We start from the raw sequence: 11,486 nt of genomic DNA, 5'->3' as shown, positions 1-11,486 counted from the left end.
TGCCTCTGGCTCAGAAAGTGACCAAAATAACTTCCCATCACATGACTCTTCAGGTTTATATGGCTCGTACTGTGATTTATTCATGAAAGTGCGTTTTTCTCCTCTAACAAAATCAAGAAGGAAATAAGTAAAAGGGGGGCACTGTCATTAGTAGAGACACATACTGAGTCTTATAAATAAAACATTTACTATCAGAATGAACATAATTTGTTCTAAACTTTTGTTCTATTTAATTGAAACCGATAAAGTGCCTTGAGGCGACTTTTGTTGTGATTTGGTGCTATATAAATACAATTGAATTGAATTGAATTGATATTGTTGCCAATACATCTGAACACAACGTCAGTGGGGGAAAGTAAGATACTCATACTGTGTTACTATGACTTTTTGACTGTGAGGACAATGGCTGGACGGCAGCGGTTTACCTTTGTTCCACCTGTCAGTACTGCAAGTAATTCACTAGCAAAGAACACAATTATTGCACAAGTCATTTTCTTTTATTTCATAGTTTGTCATTCTGTATCATTATACTGACTGGGGGAAAAAATCAACCTTAGCTCAGCTTCGCTTTGCGACACCTCTTGCATGCGAAGTGTGCATTATTTAACAGTGTATTCACTTCACTTAGATATTTCATGTGTAGATCGAGGAGAGGAGAGGCTGCTGGCGGAAATGAGAGTCTGTTGTGCTGAGACAGTTGGTTGCCAGTCCATCTGGGTATGAAAAGTGCTCCAGTTGTCACAAACAGTCTGCATTTCTGTCCTGTGTTACTGAGAGAAATGGTGAAAAGGACAGGAATGACTGAAGAAAAAGCGATGTGAAAGCATTGTGGGAACAAGGAAAGGAAGGCAAACATAAGTGAAATGTGGAAGGAATGGAGGAAAACATAGGTTAATTTAGTTATCTGGAGTTTATGCCTCACTGTAGGAGCATTGTCGGGGACTCTGATCTAGGTGGGGGAGTGAAATGAGAAAACTTTGGGCCAGGTTCCCGTCTAATTTCTCTTAGTTATTTGGCCTTTCCGCTTGCGGAGCTTTCAATCTCTGAGGCCTTCGGGGGGTCCAGATTATCTCTTTCGTTTGGAGAAAATGAGCTGAGCTGGAAGCTACATTACCTCCCCTGCCTTATGTGAGCTCATTTTTCCCACACCGCCATTAGCTCGCTAAAGCCATTTGGAGATGCACTGTGGAGTGTTTTCCATGTTCATCAGTAAGTGTCTGGCATTCCTTCAGTCAATTATCACCAGAACTGTCTCTGTGTGATAATTCAGGCCTCGGGCTTGTGTCTCTGTGCCAGGGTGGGTATACAAGGGACATGTTGATGGAGGTTTTGAGCAGAGCTTCCAAATTCAAAGTAGCAATCAGCCATCCCTGCTTCATACTCACATATGAGTGATTTAATTAAGTGGTTGGAAGATGTAAAATTCTCAATTCTGCCAACTGAACATATACGAGATTTTAATGAGGATGAATAATTAGCCGGCATGGAGGAAACGGACCTTTATTTCGTGGAGTGGCGACAAGAAGCCAAGGCGGGTGGCCAGTCTAAGAAGCCTCCATCATCAAGCTAGCAGGTGCCTTTTCCCATATAATATTACTTTATTCTCGTGTATTTGGAACGGAAGCGTAGAGCTGCCACCCAGGCAAAAGAGAAATATAAGTATATCACGTTATAACGTGAAAAGTTTATCGTTCTAACAATATACTATCATGTTTGAACAACATGTTTGAACAACATTGTACGAAAAATGTACATAATTATCACGTCCGTACAATATTGTGCGAACGTGACAATTATGTATATTATAATAACGTGATATTATATTATACAAACATGAAAAGCATAATGTTAGAACAATAAACATTTCACGTCATAACGTGATACAGCTCTATTTTTCTTTTGCCTGGGTGGCAGCTCCACGCTTCCATAATTTGGTAATCAAAATATGTAACTTAATTAATTATATTGTGACGTACTTTTGCCTTTTCTTATTATTCTGCCTTCTCAATAACTATCAAAGCCTATTCACATTTAATTTGGCTTTCACAGAAATCCTACCTCTCCTTCTGGCTACAGAGTACTTACCAAGGTTAGAAACAAAGAACAGTTATGCTTTATTAATGTTCGCTAATTACAATGTTCCACATTTCCTTGCTTTTAAAGTCATTTTTAGGCTTTTTAGAGTTTTTGTTTTTTATTTTTTTAGCAGTAATGTTTCTGCCTATTTATTTCAGCCCATGAAATCGAATGCAGATCTTCCTAATGTGAGATTTACATAAATGTAAGTAATTTTGTTTGTCATTGTCATTAATGTTGTTGCTGTTGTTGTTTTTGTGCAGTTTGCAATCATATAAACCTAGCAAGCATCAGTCAGCACAGTGACTAACCTAAACAGATTCTTGCTTTATTCACATATATTATATGTAATTATATATACCTGCACATTGTACCTAGGGTTGCAGCCACTTGGCCCCACCCCATTGTTGTGACAGCCCTGATTGTACTTATACACTGCAACTGAACAGGGAACAGTCTGCCACATTAATGTATTTTTAAGTGACTTGTTTGTAATACATGAATTTGTTTTTTACAGATGTCAAAGTCTCAACCTCATGCTGCCCTCCCCCATCCTCCTAAAGTACCACCCTTTTTTATGCGGTGTCTGTGTCACATGCTAATCATAATTATTGAAATAACTGTTTTCTAACAGATTTTCCAAAACACTAGTTATGTTTGTTGTCATTCAGACCAATACTACTGCTTAGACATTGTTTAGTGGTCATGCATGTTTGACAAGCTCGTTATGATACCAAAACAGTAGGCCTATCACAATAATCGATATATCGACTTAACACACAATACATGTACATGACCTCAATAATTGTTGATGATGTAATTTATCCGCCATTATATTTACAAAAATAAAATATAATGATAACAAAACAATAACATTAAATAACATTGTTTTCTATTTGTTAGAAAATTTACTATTTATTCAAGTTTTTAAGGTATCTAATATTTTGATTCCTAATTTCAATGATCTAAATACTTTAAGAATTAGATGTTGGTTTGTCAATTGAAAGTGTGTAGATCTTGCATTATTATGGTGTTATATTATGATTATACATTCAAAGACATAAAATGGTCTTAAAATGACAATGACATAACTTGTCGCAATTGTTTATGGGGCAATATACCGACCAACAAAAAGTCGCTATCGTAACAGGCCTTCAAAACAGACGGTTTTATGATTGATAAATTCAAAAAATAAATACATTTAATTTCTCTGAGATTCTCTAATATTCAGTTACAGTTCACAACACAGTTACCCGTACATGCAGTATTATACTGTAAATATAAATCTCTGCATTTAGCATCCCACTAGAAGCGTCACTGTCACGGGAGTGGAACGGACTCAGGCGCAGACTGAGGTAGCACAGTTCAACGACACTTTATTAATCACACTGGTGCACTATATACACGTGAAGGGGGGGGGAAACACCAGGGTCCCGGGGATCACTTGGCTGGGGAGACACACTTCTTCACACTCGCTCTGCTCCTCGTCCAAACAGTCTCCACACAAGCAGCTCAGCTCACTCTCCTACTCACGGGGTCCAGGGGTCACAAAAGGGCTGATCCAGGTAAACCTGTTTACACAGACGAGGGTAAGTCGAAGGCAAACACGGGAACAGTAGAATCGCAAGGAAGCCAGGCAATACTAACGAGAGTTACTCAATATTCCAGCGACGAACAGCTCAGAGCCCCAGCCTTAAGAGCCAGAGAACTGCAATCCGCTCGAGATCAGCTGCAGGTGCGTGGGCCAAGGGCAGGAGCCCAATCAGAGCTCCGCCCAGGCAGACAGGTAGGAGAGACAGAGTGAGAGAAAAACAACAAACACTTGTGGCCACACTGGGCTGGCCGGGGAGGCACAGGGACCATGACAGTCACAGTTACTGCCTCTTTTTTTTTTTTTTTTTTTTTACAAATACCTGTACTATCACTAACACATTTACTGTTTTACTTTTAGCCTGTGGATACAAATGCAGATTTCCTTAATGTAAGTTGTGCATTTTAATTACATCATGTTATTTTTATTATTATTTATTTATTTATTTTATTTTACATTCAAATATTTCAAGCTTCTTGGTTAAAGAAGCTTGATTGCTAGTAGGTAAAGAATAGTTCACCTATAATTCATATTCCCAATTAATTTCTCACCTCTGATTGAATGCCTTTGTTTGTTTTCCTTTTGACTATAACAAAACATTTTTGCTGGATATATATGGTGAATTTATATGCATAGATACAGTCGTAGTGCTTGACACATGCAAACAGCAGATGTACTAAAAAGGAAATAATTACAATCATGATGTTGATTGCTGATGTCAGTATATATATTTTAGAGGAATGTTTTGTTTTTCACCCAAAATGAACTATATTGCTTCAGAAGAGATTTATTACCCTACCGGACTCTTATATATTGTTCTGTTTTTTGTTTGTTTTTGTTATTTTCAGGTTCAATGGTGCGTGTTCTTCTAATGGCCGCCTTCCCACTGGAGGTTTTGATCCACAGCAATTTAAAAGGTAATCAGCTTTGAAAGTCAGTTCAAATGGTTAGCTAATAGTACTTTAAAAAGCCTACAACTCTGTCACCAGTTTCTTTACCAAAAATTACCCATAAAAGTATCGCTCAATAGCATATATTGTAGTTCAAATGTTTAGTTGTACAAATATCAAATTTTTGGAAATCTAAAACTAGTCAAACACTCAAATGTTCATGCTTTTTATAGGAGGACAGAGCAAAACGGACATCGGCGCAGAGTGAAGAACTGCCCTTGATAAGGACACTATGACAGCCATATATAGTAAGTGAAGACTTTCTGTGTATCTAAAATTGCATACAGCACAAGTAACTTACTTTGCAACCATTAAAATAGGTTGTAAAGTAAGTTACCAATACAAATAGGTGATAATGCATTGTAGTGGTTGGTCTCAGACAAAGAAGGTCAACAGATTTATGAATGCTGGAAGGTAAGGAGAGACGACCAAAAGGGGTGTTAGCATTACTGTAATGTGAACTGGATAGACTTCCCATCTAGGAAAAAAAAGAGGTAAAATTATGCGTAAAATATATCTGTATTAATATTTGTATCTATATAAACAGAAATATCTGTTTGCTAAATGAAGCCAGCTAACATAAATCACATTTTTATTTTAACTCTGATAAAAGTAATAGAACTGTGACTTTTGTTTGTTACAGTGGCGGTAAGGAAGGGGTTTCCCAGCGTGTCCAGAAGGGCTTTGAGGATTGCCGTGAAAGCTGGGGGAACTGAGACTGCTGGAAAAGGAAAAGAAATTACATTTTAAGTATGCTGACTTATGTTCATACAATCACACACACATATACACATACACACACATATGTGTGTGTGTGTATATATATATATATATATATATATATATATACACACACACACATATATGTATATGTGTGTGTGTTTCTTTTAGAATGTTTGAGTATGTAATGAGAATAAACTTATAAAATGAATATTCCTTGCTTGATTGATATGCTATATGTATGTTTTAAACATCAAATAAAGATTTCTTTCAGATGTTACATGTGAATGTGTTTTCTTAGAAATATATGAAGGGTTAAATTTATATTTTTTTGAATGATTTTAAATAAATTTAAATTGTATTTTGAAATATATTTTATTAATACATTTCAAAATATACAAAAAATGGCCAAAAAATATATGTGCTAAAATACATTTTAAATATATAAATATATTTTAAAATGTATTTTAGCACATATATTTTTTGGCCATTTTTTGTATATTTTGAAATATATTTCAAAATGTATTTTAAAATATATTTTTTTACCGTATGGGATTGTGACATAACTACAGCCCAGCCGATGCAGCAGTATATTAAAGACTACGGTAACTTCATATTGTGGATGGATTATCTCAGTTGTTCTCCTGGCTGAAGTTTGGTCCATTTATAGCATCCCACCATGCAATTGCATTTGTCTCTAACCGTCAGGAACCCTCACGCTAACTTTTATTGAGTGGAAAAAGGTTAGCGTTCATCCTCCACCTCAATGAATGTAGAAGCTCCACCTTCACTATTTATTAAGCTAACATAGCTGTGTTGCTAGCGATCACGTAGCACATCATTATATACCAGCTAGCCAAATTTCAGTAACCCTACAAATGTCCCTGCTGTTTACTTTCCTGTCTTCATTTATGTTGGAAGTGATAGCAGAGCTGTATGTCTTACTTTGTTTCAAAAATCCCTCAGTCTGAACATGGTGTATTATATTTAGATGGAAGCTAGCAAGCTAACTCTCTGCTAACTTCTAACTCTATTAAATATAATAAATTCTGTTTTCATGGATGCCTGGATTTTAAACTTAATTGTTACACCTAGTAGAGCAGCCACACTTTATTAAATTTTATTAAAGATGAAAGAATTTAGACAGTTTTTCAACTCTCAGTGATCCCACAGTGATCGTTTGCCTTTGGGACCTGCAGCGTAGTTTGGGCCCAGACATGACGAATGACATTAGACTTAAAGACAGATAGGTCCATGTAGTTTTATATTTACTGCATATTTTTAATGAAAAGGCAGTAGGAGTTAAAGCAGATGCTCTTAGACACTTATTACCACTTATTACTTTTTTTTTTTTTAAGACTTTTTATTTTCATTTTTTAAATTGAAGACGAACAACAAACAAACAGAAACAAACAATAAAAGACATTTACAGCTATGGGACAGAGTAGGTATCATCAACTAGCCAAAGCTTGACTGGCCATTATGACAAAAAAAAAAAAGAAAAAAAAAGAAAAAAAAAACATACATATATATATATATATATATATATATATATATATATATATATATATATATATATATATATATACATATATATATATATATATATATATATATATATTCTCAGGAACACACTCTAGTGTCTTTATCTTTCAAACATAGCCTCAACCATCTGAGGACCGAGCATAGAAAATACGGGCGTATTAATAATAATAATAATAAAAAATAATAATAATTATAATAGTAACAGTATTGGTAATTACAGAAATTTAAAAAAAAAAGAAAAAAAAAAGGCTTACTTATTACTTAATATATTTTCTCTCAGTCCCGGAATAAAAAGCGTAGCCTCAGTAAGCTCTGTGCTTCTTTTTAAAAAATATAAACACAAAATGCATCATGACACAGGGATGTTAAACTTTTACTCCATACACATCACTTAAACCCTGTTTTCTTGGCATAATATGTGTTATATTGAAAAATTTAAGCAGTTCTCTCCTGTTTGGCTGACAGATCAGCTGACCCCCACCATCCTCCTGCTTCCTTCTCCTTTTTCTTCAACTGTTATTTGCCTGTTTGGGGCACAACTTCCAGTACTAAGGTCCTTGCAACACAAGCTTCCCTTTTTAAAAGAAAAAAAATTACAGCATCAGTACTGAAAAATACATTTCCTGGTCTTTTCTTTGCATCTATTTCTGTGAAATTCTTTTGCTTAGGCAACCTAAACAAGCAATTTCTCCACAATGAACCGCTACTCAAAATCGTTATTTTCTTGCAGAGAGCTATACGGCCATGGCGGTATGTTCACTGCACATAGCTGGACCGTTATCCGCTATCAATTAGTCATCAATTCTTGGGATTCATTTTTGGATGAGTACACAGTTGGGATCTCTCCAATATTATGATGTCACATTAGGTCAACTGAAAGCTCAGCAAAAGCAAATATAATATTATAATAAAACTGTAACTCAAAATAAAACCCATACCTACTGGTTAACATCCACAGAAAAATGTGTGAAATAATTTCCAATTTAAAACTTGTTTAACGCTCATAATGATGTAATCAATCTACTACAAGTAGTGTTTAAAGATGTTCTGTCTGTACTGATGTATAAGAGCATACATATATGTCATTCCAGAGCAGCCTTAACATTTTGACTCCACAATTTCACTTCATTATTGCAACTGAAGAAAAGTAGCATAGCAGCTTCAGGTTACTGAGAGAAGTAACTGCAAGAGTTAAATTGCATCCATAGTAACAAGCGTCCTTGCCCCCCCTCGCAAACTTGGCTGTTCACGTCTCACATTGATACACTTCTTCTTAGTGACTATTCCATAATGATCCAACATTGCAGGCTAAACATATTTTTATACTTTTATAGTTAACTGAGCGTAAGATGGTGGCACGGTGGTTGGCACTGTTGCCTCACAGTAAGAACATACTGGGATTGAGCCCACCGTCTCACAGACAATGATTAAATGGTTTTCCGTCTCTCTGTGTTAGCCCTGCAACACATTGGTGACCTGTCCAGGATCTACCCTGCCTCTCACCCTTTGTCAGCTGGGATAGGCTCCAGCCCTCAGGGCCCTGAATTGGTTAAATTTAAGTGTAAGAATGGATATAGTGAAACTGAAGTCAGTTTTACAACATAATCTATCTGCAGAGCCCTGAGTTCTGTTTACTTCCTACATAGTTCTTTTCACTTCAAAAATCAAGCAAGAATATAATTTCCGCTTGAAGTGACCAAAAGCACTCAGACAGCTGTGTGAAGAGTAAGTCCAGTGAGTATGTTGAGCCACTTCCAGGCACTACAAACTGATAGGATAACCTCGTTTTTACCATAAATACCATCAAAGAGGCCTGACTGCAAATGTTTTCATCTCAGGTGTGTGTGTGTCTTGGTGCAACAGTCATATTTTAGGGAACAGAAAAGTCCACATTAGGTCTTTGCAGGGGTTATATGGGAGCATGTCACGAGTGTGCCAGCCAAGAGGCCCCAGTTTGTGAACTGTTTGAAGACTTTGTGTTTTGTGCTTTTGCTGGTAAAGTTCACAAAGACACAAAGAAGAAAATGGTAATGTTCAAATATGCTACAACACCATGGTAACAATGTAGACTGAAAAATGACATCCACGTATGGCCATGTGGCCAGCAATTGCAGCTTTGACAAACCTGTAGCATTTAAAGCCCTAATAAAGAGAGCAACCTGATACAACACATCTCAACCTGGTAATACAAGGCCCTCCTAATATGCAGTCATTTGCTCAGGATGCACTCTGCATCATGTCTTAAAACACTGGATACACTTGTAACACCAGTTCTCATCCCGTGAGGCCTCCTTGTATGCCTCAGTGGAAGCCACAGTTTTATGATGTAAACATCATAAAACTGTGGCTAAATATTCAAACTATTGCAGATGGGAGGAACAAGCATTCTAACACGTGGTTAAACGGGTTATTGTGGTGAACAGGTTACAAAGGGTACCTCAAACCATGATCATTTCCTGTCCTTAACCAGGTACTTAACTTGTTCAGCTGAACAGCAACTACAAATCAAAGAAAACAAAAAGAAATAAAATTAAAATAAAACTACTACTAATTATAATAATAATAATAATAATGATTAAAAAAAGGGCACAAGCTCCTGCCTGCTTGTATGAGCTCCCTTATGCCACTGCCTACTTATGCAGACTTCCATTGTTCTTCCTAATTTATTCAGCCAGCTGATACCCTGCAGGTCACAGTCTGAAGCTAAGGGGTTACACAGTGACTGAAATGTGACTCCAAGGAGGCATGACATCAGTACGTCAGTATGCGACAAGCTGAGTTGAAAACGTGTTGTGTGTTCCAGCAATAATGCATTGCTTCTGAGGCAAAAGATGAGCTCTGAGGTCAGTGTGTCTCTCTCTGTGTGTGTGTGTGTGTGTGTGTGTGTGTGTGTGTGTGTGTGTGTGTGTGTGTGTGTGTGTGTGTGTGTGGTAGCTTTCACTTCGAGCCGCATTCATGCCGAGCTGATGTGATGTTGCCATGGGTCTGAGGGGTTCATTGTGTTCTGGAGGTTTATCGTGGGCTTAAAGGGGCGTATCAAACAAGTGAAAGGGCTTTTTGAATGTCACTTCCAGGTCTGATCTGTAATTGGTTATTTGCAGTTTTGTCCAGAATTGTTAACCTGGGCCTTCACGACTCCTTCTAACCTCACTTTTCTGCCTCGCTCTGGCCCACGCTCCACTGTCTCGGCTAACATTTATTGCAAGTTATGGACCGTATGAATAATTGATCCTGATTCTATTTAAGATCCTGACGAGGACAAATGGGATGGGGCTACACTCGCCAATATTTCTCCCTCCACTGCCCTAATGGGAGCCCTCTTTATCCGTGCCACCGCAGTCATTTTTCCTCCCTCTCATATTCCCTCGTCTTCCCCACCCAGTTTCCTTTTCCCATAGTGCGCCATACCTTGTTCCAAGTTGCCGACACTATTTTAAGAACTGGAATCATTCCAGGCAGTGTAAAGGGTATTAGAGAGGAGTAGCTTCAGCTCTATGACGGACGATGCCAGCATCGGTCGATAGCAGATAGCGGGGTAAGGATGTATCTCTGTGGTTTTATAGTGGACTGGCCCTTTAAGTGTCATAACCAGGGAGATCATTTGGAAACAACAACATGAGACCATAGTACATCTATTAGTGCTATAAGGCGAACACCAAGATCAATGCTTATCACATTGGGTCTTTATGTCTGTGGAAGTAGCCCAATCTATTAAGTGTGCCTGTGTGTACTTCTGTGTATCTTGTGGCCGGAGGGCCGAAGTGCAGTAGCTCTTCCGTAGGAACGTGTCCCTGTGGTCGGGCCAGCGCAAAACGCCGGATCCAGGTTCAGAAGTGATGGCAGATCATTAGTGTGCAGACATGCTGCGGGGAAGTCAGAAGATATGGACCTAATGGACTGTAATGGACCCACAAACACAAACACATATATAGGTAGGCGTGTAATTCACTGCAGCACCGGCCATAATGAGCAATTCACTCCATGTTGTAGCATTCATCTTTCCCCTTCTTCTGTGAATTTGCTGGATGAGACAGAGACCCTTGAAAATCTTTCAGCACTAACCATCCCTACAGAAGTTTATTCCTTCTCTTGCTGAACACTAGCGTCCTTCTCAGCATTGATATTTGTCCAGCAGTGAGATCTAATAGCAGTCTAAAAAGAAGAAGGCCGCTGACAGAGCTTAGAATATCCCCGTAAACCTTCTGAATGTCATTCACTGTCAGCTGGACTCCTACACACCAATATGTTGTAAATAGAACAATAGCTACCCTGATGAGTTGCACAGAGAGCCCTGCTCCTGTTGTCGATGTCTCCCCCTTAGCCTTCTTCCTTTTTTCCAAGCCTTTATCATGTGCGTCATCCACTCTTTTGTTTTTCATGACTCAAACTTCCACTGTAGCACTTAAACAATGCAAATCTCCTGAAGATAGATTTCTGTAGATTATGATTTAAAAAGGTCTATAAAAGTGTAGGCAGGGAGATGAAAGGCCAGACAAATGAATAAAAGGAAGGTAAGATTAATTTAATACAGAAATATACTGGCTTTGGTGCTCGTAAAAGAAGCATAGCCAAACGTAACCCGGGGGGGAGGGGGCAGGTACATC

General features: G+C 37.8%; 1 long non-coding RNA gene across 1 annotated transcript; it reads left to right on the top strand.

The window, feature by feature from the left end:
• The first annotated feature begins 1,404 nt into the window (after window positions 1–1,404).
• LOC146653548 (uncharacterized) lies at window positions 1,405–5,556 on the top strand. Its single transcript, XR_014907335.1, has 8 exons — window positions 1,405–1,573; window positions 2,050–2,089; window positions 2,235–2,281; window positions 2,594–2,638; window positions 4,028–4,057; window positions 4,516–4,584; window positions 4,791–4,865; window positions 5,261–5,556. It is a non-coding gene; the product is annotated as an uncharacterized LOC146653548 (long non-coding RNA).
• The last annotated feature ends 5,930 nt before the right edge of the window (window positions 5,557–11,486 follow it).

The sequence above is a fragment of the Rhamphochromis longiceps genome, linkage group LG14 (assembly GCF_057381845.1).
Source record: "Rhamphochromis longiceps isolate RC_006_pf linkage group LG14, R_longiceps_female_GT1.1, whole genome shotgun sequence".
Taxonomy (NCBI): domain Eukaryota; kingdom Metazoa; phylum Chordata; class Actinopteri; order Cichliformes; family Cichlidae; genus Rhamphochromis; species Rhamphochromis longiceps.
The sequence above is the reverse complement of the archived record's forward strand: the minus strand, read 5'-3'. Positions and strand labels throughout refer to the sequence as shown.